This window comes from Podarcis raffonei, chromosome 6, assembly GCF_027172205.1.
Source record: "Podarcis raffonei isolate rPodRaf1 chromosome 6, rPodRaf1.pri, whole genome shotgun sequence".
Classification (NCBI taxonomy): Eukaryota; Metazoa; Chordata; class Lepidosauria; order Squamata; family Lacertidae; genus Podarcis; species Podarcis raffonei.
In genome coordinates, this window is record NC_070607.1 from 57,293,768 (window position 1) to 57,317,750 (window position 23,983).

Sequence of the window (23,983 nt, forward strand, 5' to 3'; positions counted from 1 at the left end):
AGCTTTTGAACCCCTGTTGCATGCACGAACACACACTCAATCTGGATCAGGACCACAATGTGCCTAAAAGGTTAAAGCTGCCTCTAAGCCATCTCCAGCTTTAAAAAACAACAGCTGCTTTTAAAGACACATATATGTTGTTCACATAACATGCAATTTGGCCCTAAATGTTTGATAATGGAGCAGGTCCTAATTGCTTAGTGCTGTGAAGAAAACACTTGACATGTGCTCAGATGCACTATGTGGTTGTGCCAGGCTACAGTGGAGGGAGAGTTAAGATCTGGTCCCATTGTGGTCAGGCAAAGTGATCAGGTCCATTGGCTCCTCTTCTCCCTGAACTGCTTCTATTCCAGCTGGATTATTGCAGGACTTCCAGAATGGGTGCCTGAGTCTGCTTCTTTTCTGCCTCCTTTTACCCATTTTTATTGTGTCATGTAGACTGAAAGCTTCTTAGCTTGTTTTTAATTATGTTATCAACGTTGCTATGGGAGGTTTTAATATGTTCTGGAGCCGTCTAATTAATGGTATACGTATGCAATCGTTTGATTAAAATAAAATACAAACTCAAGTGAAAATTAATTTTCTAAATACTTCTGATTGATTTCTGTTAACCTAATGAAAGTTAAAGGTTAAATCCTGGAGGGGTTGTAGCCAGGCCCACGCAAAGCAGGGAAGGGGGAGGGGGGCATTGTGTACACTTGCCCCGGACTTTGGAGGGATAAGCTGGGGGGTGGGGGCCACCAGAGACTGCCTGCTTTTTTGTTTGAGTTTATAATTTTATTCTAACAAGACTCCTGCCCCCCCGGCCTCAGACAAGTTCTGCATGGCGTTGGTTTTAGCACTAAGTAAATGGTCCCATTAGTGCAAGGATTTCTGCCTGGCAAATGGAACTCCCCCCTCCCCCCCCCCATAAATTTGTTTTCGGGGTTCCTAGGAACAAATTTGGGATGATAGGGCACACACAGGTGGAGGCAATCCTTGTGCTGATGGGACAATTGAGGTGAGATCCCAAGATAATAAGTAGGTAGGCTGGGTCTACTCTTTAAAATAAAAAGGTGGTCCAATCCCTCAATTTCAAACCTGCATTGCAAAGTTTGCATTGCTATGAAACAGAATAAAAGTGGAAGCTCCAACACAATTTGAATGGTTTAGGTCAGAGGATCTGCGATACAGCATCCTGCTCCAGAAGCTACATTAAAATCCAGCCTGATAGATCTGTGGAGAAGTCATCTATTTCTTTAAAATTATGTATTAGAAGAATAAATTCAAAGATCACATTTGCCCATATGTTTGTATGTTTTTTGTAACTTCTTCCTTAAGATCTTGTTCTTAAAGTTGAATAAATACATGGAAAGTCTGTTTCAAATAGACAGAAGCCTGAAGAAACATCAAGAAGCATTTGATTCGGCACCAACCTTCTGCTAAATTCAATTAGATGGAAATGATGTGGAGGAGAATATAATCCCTTTGCTTAAGTGCGCAGTCTCTAGGAAGCAAAAGAAGGAAGGGAAGGGGGGAACATTTCACTTTGTTTTTTCTTCTTCTCCCGCAGTGATTCTGCTCAACCAAAATCACACACTTCTCTGCCCCGAAAGCCCACAAGATCTGTTGGGTTTCTATGCAATTCTCATGCACAAAACACTGTTTAGTGTCTACAGCAGAGTGATAAGAAGTGCACATGGCTGTGTCATAATGCACATAGAAGGTGGGTCACCAGTGATTGTCTAAATCCATTTTATGTGAAGCAGCCAAACCTCATTAGTGAAATCTCCATTTAGCAGTCCCATTGTTTGGGCTGGAGAGGAGAGAGAGGTTAAGGAAGCTGGAGGAGGAGGAAGAGGAGGAGGAGGAGGAGGAGGAGGAGGAGAGAGAGAGAGAGAGGGAGAGAGAGAGAGAGAGAGAGAGAGAGAGAGAGAGAGAGAACATTAAGGGGGTATTTAGAAGAACTGGCATGTATTCTGTTACTGGCATGGATTTACAGGGTGAGGGGTATCAGATCTTGCCTTAAATCCCCAACTCCTCACTTTAAATTTCTTTCTACTCTCTCCTAGAAAAAAAAGCAATAGAAAGCAACAAATTCCCCAAGAATTTTTGTTTAATCTCCAGTGAAATAATTTTAAACACCTATTTCAGCACCATTCTTTGGACAGCAACACCCATCACTGTTGTCATTGTTAAAAAGTTTTATGGGGTCTCCCCCACCTCACTGCAATATTTGGGCCTACAAAGAAATGGAAAGTATTGCTCGCACAATGCAAGACAGAATTGAGTGCCTTTAAGAGAATCAGTATGCACTTTTCTTCCTTGAGCCACTAGGTGGGGCAACAGAATGTTGTCAAAATACCCACCTCTGTAAACTGCTTTCTTAATCTCTGCTGTTAAGGGTTTTTATCTCCCTTCTGCTGCTGTTTTAATATTTAAACTGATTATCTAAATCAATGGGAATCGTGAGCTCCTGCCCTTCAGTTAACAGCATCGTCTATATCCTACTGGCTGGTTGCTGGGAAACACACACTTTGAATGGAACTTGTGCTAAAGGAAAAATAAAGAGGACGGACGGCCCCCGCCCCCAAGAAACCTAAAGCAAAATTGCTAGGAAGAAGCATTTCTGAAACAGTGGAGTTTCTCTCTTATTGGGAAAACCGTTTCTGTTGGGTGTTGGCGAAACTGGGTATTATGACTGAGGAGGCCTCCAGACTGTCACTCTCTTGTGGGAGGGATTCACCAATTAAAGTGAATTGATGGTCTCTGTCATCCTAATGTAATATATCACTTTTTAAAAATAGACTTTTTAGGGCTGGGAAAGTGACAGGGAAATGCATTGAACAGTGCAGGATGAACAAATGTTGAACCAGATGATACACCCCACAATTTGTTCCCTATTCCTAATAACAATCCACTGGCCTTCAAAGTTTGCCCTTTCTAGAGGGGGAGCGGCAAGGCAGCAGGAGGTTGGCAGGGTGCAGATATACTGGACACCTGTGCAGAGCCTGAACATACAAGGAAGTACTTGTGTGCTGGATTTTCTCTGCAGACGACCACACACTCCATTCCTGCAGTTGTTGCAGGAATGGAGAAACTTTGGCTGCTGGACTACAACTCCCATCATTCACTGGCCATGGTGCCTGGGGCTGGTGGAAGTTGGAGTCCTACGTTATTCAGAGCGTTACAGTTTCCTCCGTCCCTAACGTTACAGTCTGGTGCCTAAAGGGCTGTGTTTATGGAGCAACATTAGGAGAACTGAAACTCTAGAGCTTGGCCTAGTTTCTGGTGAGGCCTAGTTTCTGGTGGCCCGGCTGAGCTGGTGCAGATATGTGCTTGGATATGGGAAAGAATCCAGGAGCAAAAAAGCAGCAGGTGATGAGAAGGAAAGGAATTGGCCTTGAGCAAATGCAAGGGAACGGTAGCCATTTGCTGACTTGCCATGAGAGCAATTAGTCTACCAAATGGCCTCTCCCATGGGAAGGGAGAGAGGCTGACTCATGTGAGAAATTGCAAATTGAACTGGACAAATTGAACTGGAAGGAGACTCAGGGGAGCAATGCAGCATCAGCAAGGGATGGATGGGCACACTGTGTATTTGCATGGGGAAAGGAAGTACTTGCAAGGAAGAACACACATGGACACCCACGTCCCTCTGTGTATATGCATGCGCACGCACACATACATATCTGCATGTATTCCTGCACTCAGAAGCAACGGATACAGAATGTAGACGAAGCAAACGATGCCCAAGCCCAGATCTATATATATACAAAGGGGGATTTCTACATGGGTCTGGCTCTTTCTCCTGGTTTAATGCATAGCTGTCAATGTTTCCCTTTTTTAAAGGGAAATTCCCTTATTCCGAATAGGATCCCTCGCAAGAAAAGGGAAAAGTTGACAGCTATGGTTTAATGTCAGACTTCCAAAGCAGAGATTCAGAAATATTTTCTGGGTGGTGGAGAAGGGACAGGTATGAAATAGCAAGGGAGAAACCCATTCTAGTGCATCACTTATTATGGCCTTGTGGGTATTGCGGGAGGTGGGAGTGTGGATTTAAGGAGGTGAGAGGCATCTTTGCTGTGTTTCAGCCATGTCTGATCATTCCAGGATTTACCTTTGATTATCACGGGGCATAAAGAGAAACCAATGTTCTTAAAATACCCTTTCTTGATGTTTAATATTGAATGTATCAAGACCTGAGATGAATCTCTGCTCACCTACAGTGAACACACCTTGCCCAGCATTTCAAATGGCACACCTGACCAGGTGCCAGAGGGTGGTGCTGGTGATGCTGAAAGCTGGTGATGCTGGTGTTAAGCTGAAAGCATCCATTCCAAGAAACCCTGCACCCCAGTATATCACAGCAGCTTTCCCTGACAAATGTCTGCACAAACATAGCCCCTCTGCGAATACCAAACAGAAAACAACCTCTGGCTCTTGGATAGATCCACAGAGTCTTCTTTGCTCTGTCCAGTGACGCTGCTCTTCTTTCTGCTTGAACAGCCCTGTGCTGCCTTCCTCCTGCCTGTGAGCTCCCTCCCCACCCCCCTCGTACTGCTCCGTATGCAGCGAGCACAGAGGCAGATGCACAGAGGACATGGGTTCTGCCTCGCTCACTCTTTCCATCCCAGGTGCTCTTTGTGTGCCCATAAACCATCCCTCCTCTCACATTCCATGCAACTCTCCTCTCCCTCGCTTTCTCTCAAGGTCACCTTCTGTGCCTGGGCTGGATTTTCATGTATCGATTGCTTGGCTCGCACAGCCACCATCGCAGTGAGCTTCCAGGGTCACGCCAGCTTGGCAGCCTGCTGCTCTCACAGAGAGATAATGACGTTCATGTGCCCCACACTGCCTGCCCCACTGCCTTCTCCCCCACCCCCTGCTTCAAATATCAGAATGCTCACAACATTGAGGGACACAAGGAGGAGCACCATTAATTTATTTTAGCTCCCCAATCAGTTGACTTTTCTCTCCTGCACCCCACCACAAATTTATTTTGCTTACTGAAGAATAATTCTGGAAAGCTTGAAAGCTTGAACACCACTTTGTAACATTTTGGTTTGCCCAATGGGTGTTTCGGAATTATGTTAGAGTTGATGAGTAACGGGGGTTAGGAAAGTCCTTTTAGGCTGGACTATTTGGCAGTAGGCCATATTCAGTCTTCAACAGACAGAAGAGTGGATTGTTTTAATACAACCTTCCCCAAGGGCTGTGACTCAGTAGGAAAACCTCTGCTTTGCAGGCAGAAGGTCCCACTTTCGATCCCTGGCACCTCCAGGTAAAGCTGGGAAAAGATCCGTCTCTGAAATTCTGGAAAGCTGCTGCCAGTCAGAATCCTGAGCGAGGTGGACCAATGATCTGACTCAGTAGAAGGCAGCTTCCTATGACAGTGGATGGGTGTCCCATACTGCATGCAGATGGCTGGCAGCTTTCCAAAGTTTTGGCAGACCTCAAGATTTCTAACTCAGTGCCCTCCAGGGTGTTTTAGATCCCAACAACTCCCATCAGCCCCAGACATCATGGCCAATTGCCAAGGCTTGATAGATACCAGGCTGGAGAAGGCTGCTTTAATGGGTAGCAGAGCACAAGTCAACAATGGGATGCTGTAGCTGAAAGGGTTGCTGCCATTTTTGGCTTCTGTTGCATAAAGACAATTCACTCATCCAACCAGCTTGCGTCTTTTAAAAACCCTACACCTGGAGAAAATGGAGCATGGAGATGAGGGTGGGGGGGGGCGGGGAGACATCTACCTGCTCTCTGCCGAAAGGAGATGCCTGAAAGCACAGCAGTCAATAATCAGCCCCATCCACTCCTTTTTCTCCCAGTCTGAGCCTGGGTGAAACCAGCTAGAAATATTGACAAAATGAAAATCAGGAGAAAAGCTCTGCAGACTATAAGGTGCTTTTAAATCAAACACTGTGGCTGAGAAAGTCCAGGGCTGCCTATCTCCCTACTTGGTGGTGAGTTGAATAAAGCACTATTGACAACATTATTTACAGCCTTGACTGGCTGGTGGCTTATGGCAGCTATTTATATTTATGTGACAATGTGTGGAGTGTTATTACTGATGTCAATTGTGCAGCAAATGAGCAAAGAGTGTCTCACGTGCAAAGCAATGTAAGTACCTGTGTATATAAACTGAACAGGGTTTTGGTTTACCTCTGAAGAAAGTGTGGCTTTAACCTAATTATGTGTGTTCATATTCAGGGCATTTAATGCACCAGGCTTAAACTGATTCTTGCTTCAGTCGCTTTCTAGTGCAAATGTAAAGAACAGAATTGGCCAGAAGGTTCATTTGCATTAGAAATGCCTCTCATCACTTCACCTTCTACAATGATTTTAAAATGAATAATGTCAAAAGGGGATCAGAAGTGATTTAAGCCTCACTTATGAAAAATGCTCGGTTTACATTTAAAGTTGAATTTATCAAATTTGCATTTTCTGAAACAATACGAGAAACAAAATGCAGCCATCCCTCAACATTTGCACTTTTCCATATTTTGCAATTATCCAACCACTGCATGTTAGATAAAAGCATGCATAAAAAGGAATATATCCATGAACATAACACACAAAAATACATTATATTTGGAAAACTTGCGTGCAGAAATGTGTGCATTATTAGAAGAAATTACGGTAATGCTAAAATTCTGAGGAATTTTCGTGAGGATTTTAAAAAAGAAAATCCACAAAATGCTGCAGAAATGTGGAGAAACAAACTTAAGAGTGGGAAAATGAGAGAGCTGAAACTGACAGATCCTTCCATCCCTACTCAAAGTTCTTCAGAATTAGAGCAACCATCTTGAATTGAGCCTCCTTTATCTGTGATAGTTTGAACCTTGAGGGTGTTCAGCTATTGTGAAACTCTGTGCAGAAGAATGAGACTTGTTTTACCAGTGCATGTGTCTAACACAGGTGAATGGACAAATCATGCACAGCTCATGCAACCCTTGGCATGATGTGTCCCCAAGGATGCAGTCAAAAGGGATGCAGTTTGCAATCTATTACATCCATAGTTTCCCATAGTGAGGGAAGCAGCTGCAAACACACACACACACACACACACAGAGAGAGAGAGAGAGAGAGAGAGAGAGAGAGAGAGAGAGAGATCTTCAAGGAGACTTTACATGTTATATCGTCTGCAAAACTCTTAGTGGCAGAAGGAGCACCACATGGAAGTGGTTTTGGTCCTGTGGACATTGCATTCTAAAGGCCAAATTACAAACAAAACCATTTTCTTTTAGGAAACATAATGTGTGTGTCCCCAGGGGTGGAGAATGTAGGGGTGGGTCTAACATTTATGTCCTGTGCTTTGACCCCAATCCGTTGCACAGGCTGGAGATGATAGAGAGAAAATTTTGCAGAATCAGTTTTGGCCCACAAACTTCTTAAATTATCTGCATGCATTACCTTAATTTACAGAAACAGTGTGGCATAGCAGTGAGAGTGTCAGATCAGGCCTGGTGAGACATGAGTTCAGGACGCTGTTCAGCCATGAAACTCACAGGGCCCATCTCCATCTCTATGTGTTCTACTGCTCTTTTCCCCTTGTTAATTGGTTCATAGCTACTACAGCACCTCCTAGTACAGAAAACCACTGTACAGTGGTACTTCAGGTTACAGACGCTTCCGGTTAAGGACGCTTCAGGTTACAGACTCCACTAACCCATAAATAGTACTTCGGGTTAAGAACTTTGCTTCAGGATGAGAACAGAAATTGCGCAGCGGCAGTGCAGCAGCAGTGGGAGGCCCCATTAGCTCAGGTTAAAAAGTTTCAAGTTTCAGGTTAAGAACGGACCTCTAGAATGAATTAAGTTCTTAACCTGAGGTACCACTGTATATGTGCTCTCCAAACATGCTCCACTCTTACCTGTGGCACAGTTTTGCTGCATGTGGGTTGGCAGTCCTCCTCCAAACCATGAGGAAGGAGTGCCTTGAGTTAACTTCCTTCACAGGGTACTAAAGGTAGCACCATATTGCACTGAGTGATGTCGGAATGAAAACCATGGAGAGGGAGACCCCTTGTGTCAGAGAGCAGGGACTTTACAGTTTGCCAGGAAATGAGCTGACATGACCTCCGCAGAGTATAGAGGAAGGTTCTGCTTTTATTTTATGTAATGGAATTTGTATATCACTTTGCTGTAAATAAAACCTCTAAGTTCTTTACCAAAAATATAAAATATATGTTAGATTCGTCCAAGATAAAAACAATTTTAAAAAAATCAAAATATAGATAAAAACCAACAGATTGAAGAAATACACATTACAAACCAGAAGTGTGGATTAAAATGCATGTCAACTTCACATATCTGAATAAGCTTGCTTAAACAGAAAAGCTTTTAGCAGGTGCCAAAAAGAGTACAGCAAAGGCCTGGGAGTTCAAGAGTGTAGGAGCTACCACCCCAAAAGACCAATCCCTTACAAGCAAGGATCAAACTTTATGTGTCACCTGTAAAAGCGCCTGGGCCACAGATCAAAGTGGTGAAGTTAAAGTGTAAGCTGATCCTCCAAGTAAACTGGACAAATATATGAAAGATGGACCCCTCGTGTTTGGTTACTTCTAATATAAGTGTCAGGCTTCAGAGGACCCTACGGTAGGTTGCCAGGAATGAATAAGACAAGGAAAGTACTTACCAATATTGTTTATTCAATATTCACAGAGAGAGGCTTAGAAATGCAGCCTCTTGGAGTAATGGTGTTGCTCTGAGTAAATCTCCACCCCCCCATCTCTCCTACTTCCTCATTCGTCAACAGCACCACCCACCTTACGGGTGCCACTTAGGGCCATCTGTCTCCGAGCCCTTTGCTCTCCTACTTTCAATGCTCGCCGGGTTCTTGGAGAAGGGGGGCAGGGTCTGGAATGTTTTCTAGTGATAACGTGTCAGCCAGCTGTTCCTGCTCTGCCTCCTCCTCCTCTCCCATTATTTCCAGCTTTTCCCCTCATCTGCCTCTGAGCTGTGACCTCCCGCAAGGTAAAGGTAAAGGTAACCCTGACCATTAGGTCCAGTAGCAGACGACTCTGGGGTTGCGTGCTCATATCGCTATATAGGCCAAGGGAGCTGGCATTTGTCCACAGACAGCTTCCGGGTCATGTGGCCAGCATGACTAAACTGCTTCTGGCAAACCAGAGCAGCGCACATAAATGCCGCTTACCTTCCCCTCTGGAGCAGTACCTATTTATCTACTTGCACTTTGACATGCTTTCAAACTGCTAGGTGGGCAGGAGCTGGGACCGAACAACGGGAGCTCACCCCGTTGCAGGGATTCGAACCGCCAACCTTCTGATTGGCAAGCCCTAGGCTCTGTGGTTTAGACCACAGCGCCACCCACATCCCTTGACCTTCCGCAAACCACTGTTATAAATCTATACTGTCTTCCTCTTCTCTGGAAGGTTCAGGCTGGGGAGGCAGTCTGCACCATTCCTCCTCTGCCCGGTCCCTGACATCAAGGGGGTAAAGGAATGTGTCACTTTGGGGCTGCTAATGCAGCAAAAACAACATGGGAGGCAACAGTTACAAGTTATAAACTCAACCTGGTGGTGTAAAAAAGGTAAAGGTAAAGGACCCCTGGATGGTTAAGTCAAGTCAAACTTGACTATGGGGACCAACATGACTAAACTGCTTCTGGCGCAATGGAACACCATGACAGAGACCAGAGTGCACAGAAACACTGTTTACCTTCCCACCACAGTGGTACCTATTTATTTACTCACGCTGGCATGCTTTCAAACTGCTAGGTTGGCAGAAGCTGGGACAGGGCAATAGGAGGTGACCCCGTTGCATGGATTTGAACTGCCAACCTTCCAATTGGCAAGCCCAAGAGGCTCAGTGGTTTAGACTACAGTGCCATCCGCTCCCTTTACCTGATTGGTGTAAGGTGTGAGTGTCACGGGTTGCCTTCATCGGTGGGAGAGAAAACATGTCTTTCCTGTATCGGTTTCTACAGCCACAGCAGGTGCTCCAGTGGTTTGACTTTACTCCTGATGGTTCACTCTTCCATTGCCTTTGGAGACAGACAGATGCCAACAGGTTATAAATATTTTTGCCATTTGGAAAAACCGTTGTACATGAAAATAGGTGGAGATCAACATTGTGCTCATACAGTGGTTCCCTCAGTGCAAGCATTTATGCATTTATGCTTGCTGGATGGAATGATCTCCCCTCTCTTCCCTCCCCCCAAATGCTCTGACCCACCAGAGTGGAATTGGGGGAGGCACTGAGGGTGTGCATTAGTAGCAGCCCTTCTGCTGGTTTCCACTGGCGCACCATGTTAATTGAATCTGACCCATTATATTGATTTTATAGTACATTTAGCCTCTTTTAAATGGGCAGGTGCTTTGAGGGTTGAAAGACAGGGATCAATAAATAAGTAAAATGCGGAACACATACCCCTGCAAAATGAATAACAAATGAATTTTGACTCCTGCTAAAGGTATATTGCTTTTTGGCAGAGTAACACCTGGGAAAGTGACTTCAGCTTAAGTCCCCTAAATATCTAAGATGAAAAGATCCAAACTCAACCCCCAAGGCTTTATCTTAAAAAACAACAACACCCCAAACTTCTTGTCCCAGTCTCCTGGTGTTCTCTGTTACCTTCTGGGTTTTTCTTCTCATGCACAGCCCTTGAAATGCAAAGGAAATAAATACCCGGTTGTCTCATTACGTTGTCCTCTCAAACCAGAAAAACTGGCCTGGCAGAGACCCCCTGGGATTCTTGCAGCAAAAGCGTGACTTGCAGCTGAGCCTGTAAATGGGAGAGGAGCACAGAGCATGTGTCAACAACATAGCTTGCTCTGGCTTCATCACTTTGTGTTTTTCCATGTTGCTTTGCAACCCACAGTGCCCAATAATCAATGCAATGGAGGTAGCAGCTGCAAGGGGCATTTTTCTGACTTGGACCCCAGAGGGCTCTCCTGGAGATCAGGCAGGGTTTCAGTTTATAGCACCTGCAACCTTCAAATAATCCATAAAGCCTCTGCTGAGAAGCAGAGAAATAAGCCGGAGAGGCAAACACAAGCAGCTATTGCGTGTGGCAATAGACAGGAGTCTGGCAGGTCGGTTTCCATCACAAATCCCTGGGTACCACGAGATCTCATGGTTGTCATATCACTGGCTTCTCAAAATGTGCACCATCTTTCCTTAAAAATCCCCTGCTTGAGCTAAAATAGAACCTTAAGTTTAAACGTGCTTAAGCACCACACAAACAAGGAAGGTGGCATTGCATGCAGATTTCAACATCCGGAAATTTCATCTAAGATTTTTACTCTTAGATTTTTAAAAAAGCCAACCATTATACTAGTCTTTAAGAATGCACAAACATGCTTTAATCTTTATATGAAATGCACTGCATAGCACACAGCCTGTCCTTCTTGATGATTGCTCAAACAAAAATAAACTATATGAAAAGATGTATACAGATCACATAATTCTGTTTTTCTCAATGTTGAATTGTTATTTTTAGTGTGGGGGAATACACAAGCAACCAAAATATCACAATTACAAAACGGTTGTATGTGCTTGTCAAGTCCACATGAGGAAAGTGTGGCTGAATAGCAAATTTGATGGTTAGCCAGTTTTTTGTTTTTTTTAAATGCTATTTCTTGGCTATTTCTGCCTCATGAAACACAGCAGTTTCTGTGTCACTCCCTAGAAAGGAACAGAAAGGATGATATGTTACAGTTTCTTCTGAATGTGGCCTCACAGAGTGTTGGTCTTAGAAACGGGAAACTGAGGAATGATGAGTGATCCTCAGTTGCCTCATTCACCTCAATGGGAGTTTGTATCAGCAGCAACAAGCAGCAGCACCACATCTCTTACACACGCTCATCCTTGCCCATATCTGCACGGGCAACTGTATTTTGTGTTTTTATATTGTAATTTTATGTTGTGAGCCACCCCAAGATCTACAGATGAAGAATGGCATACAAATTTAATAAATAATAATAATAGCTGTAAGCATTTCTTTTTTAAAACACTATATTAATTACAGCAGCCACACGTAAGTGGAATTCTAGTTTATGTGCTGCTTTCTTCAAAATAACATGGCCAATCGGAGCCTGAGTACGATAGCATACAGTAGTACCTCGAGTTACCAACGATACAGGTTACAAACTCTGCTAACCTGGAAGAGTTACCTCAAGTTGAGAACTTTGCCCCAGGAATAGAATGGAAATTGTGTGCCGGTGGTGCAGCAGTAGCAAGAGGCCCCATTAGCGAAAGCACGCCTCTAGTTAAGAACAGTTTCAGGTTAAGAACAGACCTCTGGAATGAATTAAGTTCATAACTAGAGGTGCCACTGTATAGGAAATGCAGCAAGAGGGCCTTGTAAAATGTACAAGATGGCCCTCGATGTTCTTTCTAGTCTGCCCCCAACAGATTAACCTCTGGGACAGAAATATGGTTATTGCTACCTCTTGAAGATCTATTTGTTAAGGCAGGGATTTGATTTTCTAAGCTAGTTGCCTAGAGGCTCTGAACTACTGCATTGTTTTCTGATGGCTCGGTGCTTTCTTTTATTGTTGAGTTTTAAATGGATTGTGGAGCATCACTGGCACCCACAACAAAATAACAGATGTAGAAACTGCACCCAGACTTTCCCACACAGTAACCTCTCCCCAATAAATTCATAGCAATCATCCACATACAAACCTGACTCTCCTGACTTCCCCCCAACCACACAGATAACACAGCTAATCCCCCGCCAACCATTTATTATTACAAAGCAAGTGTCTTCTTAGAGGTGAGGCTGAGGCAGCTCTCTGTATTCAGTCTGTGGGTTGGGGGCAAGTCAATTCACCACAGCTCTTTTTAGTCTGGTGGGGTGGGATCCATCCTTTTGAAAACATTGCAGCGTGAGCACTTTTAGTAGACCCTGTGGCTTTATTCTTTTGATGTTGGTTTGCAACTTTTGTATCGGTAAGTTTCTTTGAGACTTTTTTGTAGGCAGGGATGAAAATGTGAGAACCGAAACATGGCCATCTTTTTAAATTCACACTTCTACAGATTTTACAATACAGTTCTCCACCCCAGTAATGCTGCATACCCTCCAACATTTCTCTGATGAAAATAGGGAATAAATAATAATAATAATAATAATAATAATAATAATAATAATAATAGCCTGCCCATCTGACTGGGTGGCCCCAGCAACTCTGGGCTTCTTCCAATATATGAAAACATAATAAAACATTCAACATAAAAAACCTTCCCTATACAGGGATGTCCTCTAAAGGTTGTATAGTTACTTATCTCCTTGGCTCGAGGGTTGCATAACTCCATATCCTCCAACATTTCTCCAATGAAAATAGGGATGTCCAAAGGAAAAGCAGGACATTCTATAACCAAATAAGAAACTGGGGCGGCTTCTGTAAATCCTGGACTGTCTCTACAAAATAGAGACACTGGGTCTGGTAATGTGTACAATAATGCAAATACAGCACCAGGGATCTGTGTTGGTGCATAAAAATGCAGATATTTGTGAAAATAACATATAAAAACGTGCCAGGAGAAAATGTGTATATCATGAGAGATTTGCACTCAAATACTTCTGAATGTTAATCAAGACTTTTTTAAAATGTGGAGACTGGAAAATCTTCTGATTTTGTTGACAAATTAAGAGAATGGATAAGGGGATTCTTTTGTCATTTCTAATATTTTTGCGTTTTTGCACTTGTAGTACGGTATTTGATTGTATTCGTATTTTATCTATGATGTAATAAAACCAGTTAAAATTTAAAAATTAGAAAGACTGGGGAAATGAGAAGCCAAAATAAACAGAAATTGATAGACTCACCCATTCCTACCCCACAGTGAGCTAATTTGGATGACAATAACGCAGGGAATTCTATGTGTTTTTACTTGAAAACAAATACAAACCTTTCAATGGGACAACTGACTTCCAGGAACGCATGCTGCCCATGACATTGCCCGTGACATTTGGTGCCTGCTTAGGCGTCTACTTAAATCTCTCCTATCAAGATCAGTGGGACTTAAAAAGTGCTCAGCTTTGATTGGATTGTGCCTTTCCTTCTTTTCTTAATAGGATTAATTCTGCCTCTCTTGCAAGCTGTAGAAAAAAGATCAAACGTGGCTGCACTTTCATTAGTTAATGAATGAGAATTGCAGCCAGAACATGGCAGGCAACTGTTGAGCTCTGCCCCTGCCTTTTCCCACTCGCTGATGTGTATTAGGACATACCAGCCTGCAAAGTGACAAGGTTTAGAGGCTTTCAGTCACTGCTGCTTATCACCATGACATCTTTTTGCTGCATCGGCATCAGGGCTGCAGCAATCCATCTCACGGAGGCACATTGATGGTAATGCTGCCACCAAACTATGACATGGTCACAAAGGAGCCACATCCCCCTGCAGTTTCACAGTGCTGCTGGACAGGTTTAGTGACACGGTCATACATCAGGCCTTACACTTGAGGATCCCTGCAGGGTGAAATAGAGGGACAGGGAAGCAAATGATGGCTCCACCATTTCTCAGTCAGATGCAGTTCCATTCTTCGGTGCCAACCAGGCTAAATTGCATTCTGCTTGTGGCCAAGTACAGTCGTACCTTAGAAGTCAAACGGAATCTGTTCTGGAAGTCCGTTTGACTTCCAAAGCATTTGAAAACCAAAGCACGGCTTCTGATTGGCTGATTGGAAGAAAGATGCCATGTGGCTCCAGACTTGGGCTCACTAAGCTCTGGAAAGCTTCTAAACCAAACTATGGACTCAGCTATAGAGCTGCAAATAAAACATCTTAAATGTGTTGTAAAGTACAATATACAACTGTGACACCAGATGGACATGGTGAGCTATGGTAAATTCAATATATTTTTCAAAACGTTTTTTAGAAAGCATTTTCACAGCATTTTTTGTATGTGTGTAGATTCCACCTATGGCATAAGGAAAGGCTTTTATTGCTATGTCTGCTCACTATCCTGCTAGTCCAGACTTCCCCAGCCTGGTGAAGTCACTCAACCACACTTTCAGGCATCCCATAGTTGCCTTAGAGGGTTGTTGTGAAGAATCTAGTTAGATAATGCATATAAAATTCTTGGAACCCTTGAAAGTATTGCATGAATGTTCAGTAGCAGTACAACAAAATCAGACTTAAGTTAAAAGCAACCCTCTGTTTATGTACAGAATCAAGTTTTCCACTCCAAGCCATTGAAGAACTTGGAGGGGAATAATGCTTAATTGGTATTTCTTCTGAGCAAATCAGACCAACAAAATTGCATTTGCAGCTAGGGAATTTTATGTGTTTCAGTGGCATCACTTGTCTGCAACAGCCACAGATTTCAACTCATTTTTTACTGTATGCATGTGACTCTCACTATCATGCTACAGCTTTAAGGATTTCTTATACTACTTAAAGGTTTGAGACTAAGCAAGTCTTTATGATCCCCCCCGCCCCATCCTAGATGTCTGCTTTGACTAATGTAGAATTACGGGGACAGGCCCAGTGTTCTCTGTGGGTAGATCTAGTTGATATGAATTTTATGAAAAGGGTTCCCCAAAGGAGGGACAGTACGTAGGCTTTGAATAATTATCCCAAGTTCCAATTTGTGTAATTACCTTCCACCCACCTAACGTTCCTCAGGTGCTGTCAGCTGAAGCTAGCATGCTTGGCATCATTTATTCAAATCAGCATTGAATAATGGCTATATGCCACCCCAGAGATGTTTGCACTTCTGTAGGGACTAGGTAATTTATAAGAAGTATATTGGGAGAAATTCTAATTCTGAATTGCCATCACATGTCATATAATTGCATTTAAAATATTGAGAGTCTGGCAATACTATGACTAATGGGTGGCCTGGGAGAAAGAGAGAGGCTCCCTCATCGCCCATTTTAATTCCTCTCTTCCATTATCCTCTCTTCGTACTTGGGATAAGATCCATTATTTTTGAAAAATCAAGGAATTGTTATCTAAACCTTCATATCAGGCTGGGAGGAACCTTGGACAAAGGTCCCCATATCTTCCCATATCAGGCTGGGAGGAACCTTAATGACTTGAGTTCTTGGCACTATAGGGAACCAAAATAACGGGTTCCCCATTTCCTACCAAATCACTTTTACCAGTTTCCACAGCAGCAGATTGCACAATGTTTCTTTTCCATAGTTGGCATCCATGGAGAAATAGAAATTTAGAGGCCTGCCAAAGCTCTGAAAAACTGCCAGCCATGTGCCTGCAATATGGGACACCAGCCCATTGTCATAAGAAGCTGTTTTCAGTTGAGTCAGGCCATTGTTCCATCTAGCTCGGCATTGTCTACAGCAGCCTTGCTCAACCTACAGTCCTTGGATGTTGTTGGACTACAACTCCCATAATCCCTGAACACTGTTCCTGCTAGCTAGGAATGATGTGAATTGTAGCCCCACAACATCTGGAGAGAAAGGCTGGTCTACAATGTAAGGGTGAGGAGCCTCCTGCCCACAAGCCTAATAAGGCCAATTTGGCCTGCATAGGCATTTCCCCCCCCAAACCATGCCCACCTGTTCCACACCTGATATTGTATGTGATATCAGGTGTGAGACCAGTAAGGACACAGCTCCAAGAGAATAATCGGAAGTTTAAAGTGAACTCCAGATTATTCCTCTGTTGGTGGGGTTTTCTGACAGTAAGGCCCAATTGAACTGGCTGTATGTCAGTGGCCCTGCAGCACTGTCAGGATCAGGTTTGGATCGGCAGGTTCTGATGCAGTGGGAGGGGGGAATGCATGACTGAATGGGGGGAACCTGGGTTGGAGGAGGGTCTTCCCTTTCCACCCTAACATTGGCTGCTTTGGAAGAGGAAGCAGAGATGGCAGTTCTCCCCTGCCCTGCATGCAGAAGGAAGAGCCTCAATGGAGGCTGTGGAGGGTTTGACCAACTATGGGGGAAGGAGAAGCCAGAGGTGGCAGTGACTAAACTGGAGCCCCACCAGGAGGGTGCAGTCTTGTTGCCTAAAACAAGACAATGCCTCCTCAGACTCACCCACCCTGAAGGAGTGCACATTTGCAATCCTGGCATTCCCTCAAGGTAAGCAAGCGTGTGCACACCATGACTCATCTTTAAAGGTTTGGCAAGCAGGGTGTGGACACTTGTTGGGACATCTTTGTTGCTTCCATACAGTTGTTGCCCTGCTCTTGAAGTCCTGAACCGTACTCTTGAGCTTTGTTTCTGCTGCTGAGTCTGTAACATTATTTGCCTGAATAAAAGTCTCCATCTTACTTACAAGTCTCTGCTTCTGTGTTATGTGGTGCGAGCTCCCACCAGGAACATCTGAAATGGGACAGTGCTTTGTGAGCACTGACAGCCAGCTGATTGACAGTGCCTTGGCAAGTAACACCCATCACAACAATGCTTTGAAGTGCTGTTTCTTTTTGCCTGCAGTGATTTGATTTCAAATCATGCCAGCAAAGGGAAAGAGATCACCTGATGTCATTGTGATGTCAGGTGATTGACAGGTGGTTGTGAGCATGCTAGGTCTGTATATGCTATACTGACTGGCTCTCCAGGATTTCAGACAGAGGTCTCTCTCAGCCCTCAGTGGAGATGCCAGGAACCTTTTCTGTGTTTGCTCTGCCACTGAGCTACAATCCTGTCATCTCTGGCTTGAGAGAAAATGTTAGCAGGAACAACTTTTCAGCCCCCTCCAGAACTGTGATGTTACAAGCTGCTCTTGCCATAATTCCTTGTTCTACATCTACCAAAAGTACAGGAACCCTAGTGTTGAACACTTAGCCATCCTTGATATAGTCCAAGCCTCCATCGTAGGCTGGGCTCCTGTCCCAGGACATGGTGTTCTTCAGCTGAGGCATCTCTGATAGGAGTTTGTCTAGCTTTCTTTGGCAAATGTCTTCAGAAAGAGAATCAATTAATTCCTGGCCAATTTGTTTCACTTCTGAATTACTCTTAGAGTTTGGAAGTTCTTCTTAATGTTTCAGGGGGGCTTGGTATTGTGTGGAGACCAGTGCAAATGTTCCTCCACCCCACCCCCACAAACCACCCAGATTCCTTAGGCCTGTCTACTTCTGTTCACTGTGGATTCGTCATGATTCCAGACAAAGAGCCAGATGCTGAAAAGGAAGCTCTTCTCGAATATTTGTCAAGGATTTTCAGGGACACCCATTACTATGAATTACACGTCTCCCCTTTGATCATAGCTGTTCGGTTAAGTTGGTGCTGAGAAGTCAGGAGTCCTTTGTCTTGTCCTCCTCCCTCCTCCCCATCCTTGGCTGTTGCAGAAATCAAGGGTTTTATGCCGCACGCTATGGACAGCTTTTCTAAACGTTGTCTCTGCCTGGTGCATGAGCTTCCTCAAAGAGCCGATGAGTCTCTCCAGCACATTAGTAAACCCCCCACTCACACCCCAATGTCTTCTTCTTCTCCCCACACCCTCCTTTCATTCTCTTTGGTCTGATATGAATATTCATAGTGAGCTCCAATTCACAGATTTGCATCACGACACAAAAGCAGAGCGGCGTTTTTAGCCAACTAAATGAGTATTCCAATTTAATTTTCTAAAATTCATCCAAACCTTTCTCTGCCCCTTCCCCATTTCACCCTCAGGTGGTTGCTTGGCGCATATTTTTTGGGGTCACCCTTCCTCGGCATCAAAAAACATGAATTTTTGCTGACTCCCCCAGCTGACCCCTTCCTCTTTGGGGTTAATAGGCCTGTCCGCAGTGCCCACATCAAAGCTCTCTCCCTGCCCTTGACCCCCTTGCTCACCATTCCCATTCCTAACAGAAAACGTCTCTCCACCATGGGAGATTCGAGTTAACGTGAAAGGCAAGTGGATGCCTGCCAACCAAGAGTGTTTTATGGCAGAGCCTTGCTGGAGTCAGCACTAAATTCAAAGGATTCGTGGCCAACGTATCCCAGGGGAACCACTGCAGTGCCCTCCATTCTATGCCCTGCCAGAAGATCTCTCCCCCCCCGCCCCCCCAGACCAAAAGACAGATAATTGGCTGGGAATGAAAAGCTCATTCTGGAGATGGGCTCATTGTGTTCGGAAGCACCCAGGAGAGGCAGGTGAATGGAGAGGGGCTGCAGATGGAGCAAGTGATAAAACACCTCTGCTGGACCAAGCAAGAAGTGGAGGAAATAGCTCCCAGGAGAGACGAGGCAGGCTCTGCATCCAAATTACAGGATGTTGACTTCATCCAAAGAGAACAACCTGCCGCTGCAGGCATAAAGGGGCCATTCTGCATGAACAGAGCCAGATGCACTTACAAAATGACATAAATGCTATAAAATCCCAGGAAGAACCAGGAGGGTTATTACGGCTATAGGTTATGCAGCATCCCACCACCCAGTATTGAAAAACAGTCACTGAGGAGAGCTGGTGAGAAGAAGCTAGTGTGGCAAAGGTATATATGTCCCTTTCTGGGGCAAGGAATTATATATGATTATTGAGGATTATTATTTTTTTGAAAGATATTTATTGAAGTTTTACAAAAAGAAGAAAATTACAAAGTAAAAAGAAAGCAGAAAAAAGAAAAAATACAAAAAATACAAAAATACATAGAAAAAAAGATAAAAAATACAGAAAAAGTAGATAAAAAATAATTAAAAACAAATCAATTTTTCATATCTTAAATTTCATTTGCTTATTCCCCTGACCTCCTCACACCTCCCTTTTTTGTATTCCCGTTCACATGATTAATTCAGCAAATCCTTACCCTCTTTCTTTTATCTTAACTCTATATCTCAACATATTATAACTTTATATTTTCATCCGTTATCAATCCATTTTTACATATTCTTATTAACCTTGTTGCTAAGGCCGCTTGATTTCAATCCAACATCATTTTAACATTCATTAATTTTACAATGTTTCTGCAAATAGTCTTTAAATTTCTTCCAATCTTCTTCCACCAACTCTTCTCCCTGGTCTCGGATTCTGCCAGTCATTTCCGCCAGTTCCATATAGTCCATCACTTTCATCTGCCATTCTTCCAGGGTGGGTAAATCTTGTGTCTTCCAATACCTTGCGATGAGTATTCTTGCTGCTGTTGTAGCGTACATAAAGAAAGTTCTATCCTTCTTTGACACCAATTGGCCGACCATGCCCAGGAGAAAGGCCTCTGGTTTCTTCAAGAAGGTATATTTAAATACCTTTTTCATTTCATTATATATCATCTCCCAGAAAGCCTTTATCCTTGGGCACGTCCACCAAAGGTGAAAGAATGTACCTTCATTTTCTTTACATTTCCAACATTTATTATCGGGCAAATGATAGATTTTTGCAACCTTGACTGGTGTCATGTACCACCTGTATATCATTTTCATATTATTCTCTCTTAAGGCATTGCATGCCATAAATTTCATACCTGTGGTCCACAACTGTTCCCAGTCAGCAAACATAATGTTATGTCCAACATCTTGTGCCCATTTAATCATAGCAGATTTAACCGTTTCATCCTGAGTATTCCATTTCAACAGCAAGTTATACATTCTTGAAAGTATCTTTGTTTTGGGATCTAACAGTTCTGTTTCCAATTTTGATTTTTCCACCTGGAAGCCAATTTTTTTGTCCAAATTATAAGCCTCCCTTATTTGATAATAGTGAAGCCCGTCTCGCACTTTATATTTTAATTTCTCAAAACTCTGCAATTTCAATTTGTCTCCTTCTTGTTCCAAAATTTCCCAATATTTCGGCCATTTGGCCTCCATATTGAGCTTTTTCTGAGCCTTTGCTTCCATCGGTGACAACCACCTTGGGGTTTTATTTTCAAGTAAATCCTTATATCTTATCCAGACATTAAACAATGCTTTCCTGACAATATGATTTTTAAATGCTTTGTGTGCTTTAACCTTGTCATACCACAAATATGCATGCCACCCAAAAACATTGTTAAAACCTTCTAAATCCAAAATGTCTGTGTTCTCAAGAAGCAGCCATTCTTTCAACCAGCAGAATGCTGCTGATTCATAATAGAGTTTAAGGTCTGGCAGGGCAAGTCCACCTCTTTCCTTTACATCAGTTAGTATTTTAAATTTTATTCTGGGCTTCTTGCCCTGCCAAACAAATCTAGAAATGTCTCTCTGCCACTTCTTGAAACAGTCCATTTTGTCCAAAATTTGCAATGATTGAAACAAAAATAACATTCTTGGCAATACATTCATCTTTATAACAGCAATTCGACCTAACAAGGAAAGCTTCAAATTTGACCATATTTCTAGATCCTTTTTCACTTCTGACCAACATTTCTCATAATTGTCTTTAAATAGGTTTAAGTTTTTAGCGGTCATGTTAACCCCCAGGTATTTTACTTTCTTAACCAATGTTAAACCTGTCTCCTTCTGAAACCTCTCTTTCTCAATCGATGTTAAGTTTTTCTCAACTTTAGTTTTTAACTTGTTCAACTTAAATCCTGCCACATGACCAAATTCTTGAATCAGTTCTAATACTCTTTTAGTACTAGATTCTGGCTCCTGTAACGTCAGTACTAAGTCATCTGCAAAAGCTTTCAATTTGTACTGTTTGGCTTCGACCTGTATACCTTTAATCAAACGGTCCCTTCTGATCATATTTAGCAAAACCTCCAGGACTGAAATAAAAAGCAATGGGGAAATTGGGCAGCCTTGTCGTGTCCCTTTCTCTATCTTAAATTCCTCTGTCACCACGTTATTAACTATTAGTTTAGCCTTTTGTTCTGAATAAATTGCTCTTATACCATTTTCAAACCCTTGACCAACCCCCATCCCCTGAAGATTTTTCTTCATAAAACTCCAAGAAATATTATCAAAGGCTTTCTCCACATCTACAAAGATTAAGACTGCTTTAGTATTAATGTTCACTTGCAACTTCTCCAGAATGTTAATTATATTCCTCGTACTGTCAGACAAGTGTCTACCCGGGAGAAAGCCAGCTTGGTCTTTATGTATCTTCTCCACTAATACTTTTTTTAGCCTTTTAGCCAAAATATCTGCAAAAATTTTATAATCCACATTAAGCAGGGATATGGGGTGGTAGTTCTTAAGTTGTGTCTTTTCAGACTCATTTTTCAGTATAAGTGTAATATAGGCTTCGTTCCACGACTCTGGAGCTTTTTCCCCCTCCAAAATTTCATTGCAGACCTCCTTTAGTGGTTGAATTATCCAATCTTTCAAAGATCTGTAATATTTTGAGGTTAAACCATCCGGCCCTGGAGATTTGCCCAACTGCATATTCTGGATGGCACCTTCCACCTCCTGTTCTGTTATTTTATAGTTCAACATTAACTTATTTTCTTGAGAGATTTTTTGTAGTCCATTTGTTTTCAAGAATTGGTCTATATCAAACTCTTTCTGTGGCCCTTGTGTATATAACTGTTTAAAGTACCTCTGGAAGCATTTTCTAATTTCCACTGGATTCTGAATATTCTTTCCTTCTACTTCCAAGTTGGTAATGGTGTTAAGTTTTATCTTTTTTTCATTTGCCAGGCTAACAATTTTCCACATTTATTAGCTGATTCAAATGTCCTTTGTCTCATCTGTTTAATTTTCCATTCTATTTCCTGATTCATCATCTTCATGTATTGAACTTGATATAACTTTATTTCTCTCAGAATCTCTTGTGACTTTGGTTTCGCTCTCAGTTTCTTCTCACCCTCTTTTATTTTTTCCAAAATTTTGTCTTTTTTCTCATTTTGAGTTCTCTTCTTTATTGCATTCTGTTGAATTAGAAACCCCCTCATAACTGCTTTACTTGCATCCCAGATTACTCTTTTTTCGATGGTGGTGTTCATATTTATCTCAAAATAGTCTCTCAAGGTTTTTTGGGCCTTCTTGGTAACCTCTTGGTCTCTAAACAAGGTGTCATTCATCCTCCATCTGAAGGAACCGGTTGGTGCTAATTTCATCTCCATTTTCACAGCATTATGGTCGGAGCAAGTTTTGGGGCAAATTTCCACTTTTCGAGTCTTAGGTGCCAGTCCTCTAGTTATCCAGATGTGGTCAATTCTTGTCCATGTCATTTTGGCTTCAGAGAAGAAGGTTCCCTCTCTACCCAATGGATTCTTTATTCTCCAAATGTCAATCAAGTCCATATTGTCAGTCATCTCAAAAAAGGTTTTTGGTAGTCTGCCATCTTTGGTAACTACCTGTCTCTGTGACTTGTCCATGTTTGTAGATACCACTCCATTCATATCTCCCATCATGATAATGTTGTAATCCATATAGTCCAACAATGTCTCATGCAACTTCTTAAAAAAAATCAGATTTCCCCTCATTTGGTGCATAAACTCCTACTATCAAAAATTTTTCTCCTTCTGTTTGGATTTCAATTGCCACAAATCTTCCTTGGTCATCTTTAAAAATGAATTTCAGTGATAGGCTCTCTTTTGCATAGATTACTACTCCTCTCTTTTTGACCTTGTCTGATGAAATAAACTCTTGACCCAATCTTTTATTAGTCAATACTTTCCTATGTAGGCTTATCACATGTGTTTCCTGTAGACAAATCAAGTCCAGTTGTTCCTTTTTCAATAGATGAAAGACTTTTTTCCTTTTCTCCGGGGAATTAAAGCCATGAATATTCCAACTTAATAGTTGCAGAGACATGGTGTGTTTATTTTGCTTTTCCTCCAACTGCTCCCAGTAGTTGTTCTTGTTCTGACGGTGGTATCACTTTCTCTAGCTTGTCCAATCCCAAAGGTAGTGATGCTATGTCTTGTATTCCTGGTTTTAATGCTCTTGGCTCTTCTTCAGCTTCTTTTTGCAGGTCTTCTCTGTGCTCTCTCAAAAAATTTTCTTTATCTTCCACTGATCTTATTTTAAACTTTCTCCCTTTAAAGGTAAAGGATAGGCCTTGGGGGAATTCCCACCTAAAAATGGTTCTATTTCCTCTCAGCAGGGCCACCAGATCTCCGTAATTAGACCTAAGATCCAAAAGGTATTTCGGGATGTCCTTAAATATCTCCACTCTTGCTTCGTTTATTTCCAAGGTCTTCTGGAAGTGCAGACTCAATATTTTGTCTCTCTCCTCTTTTGTTCGGAGGGTAATCAAACAGTCTCTCACCCTGTTCTTTCTCCCC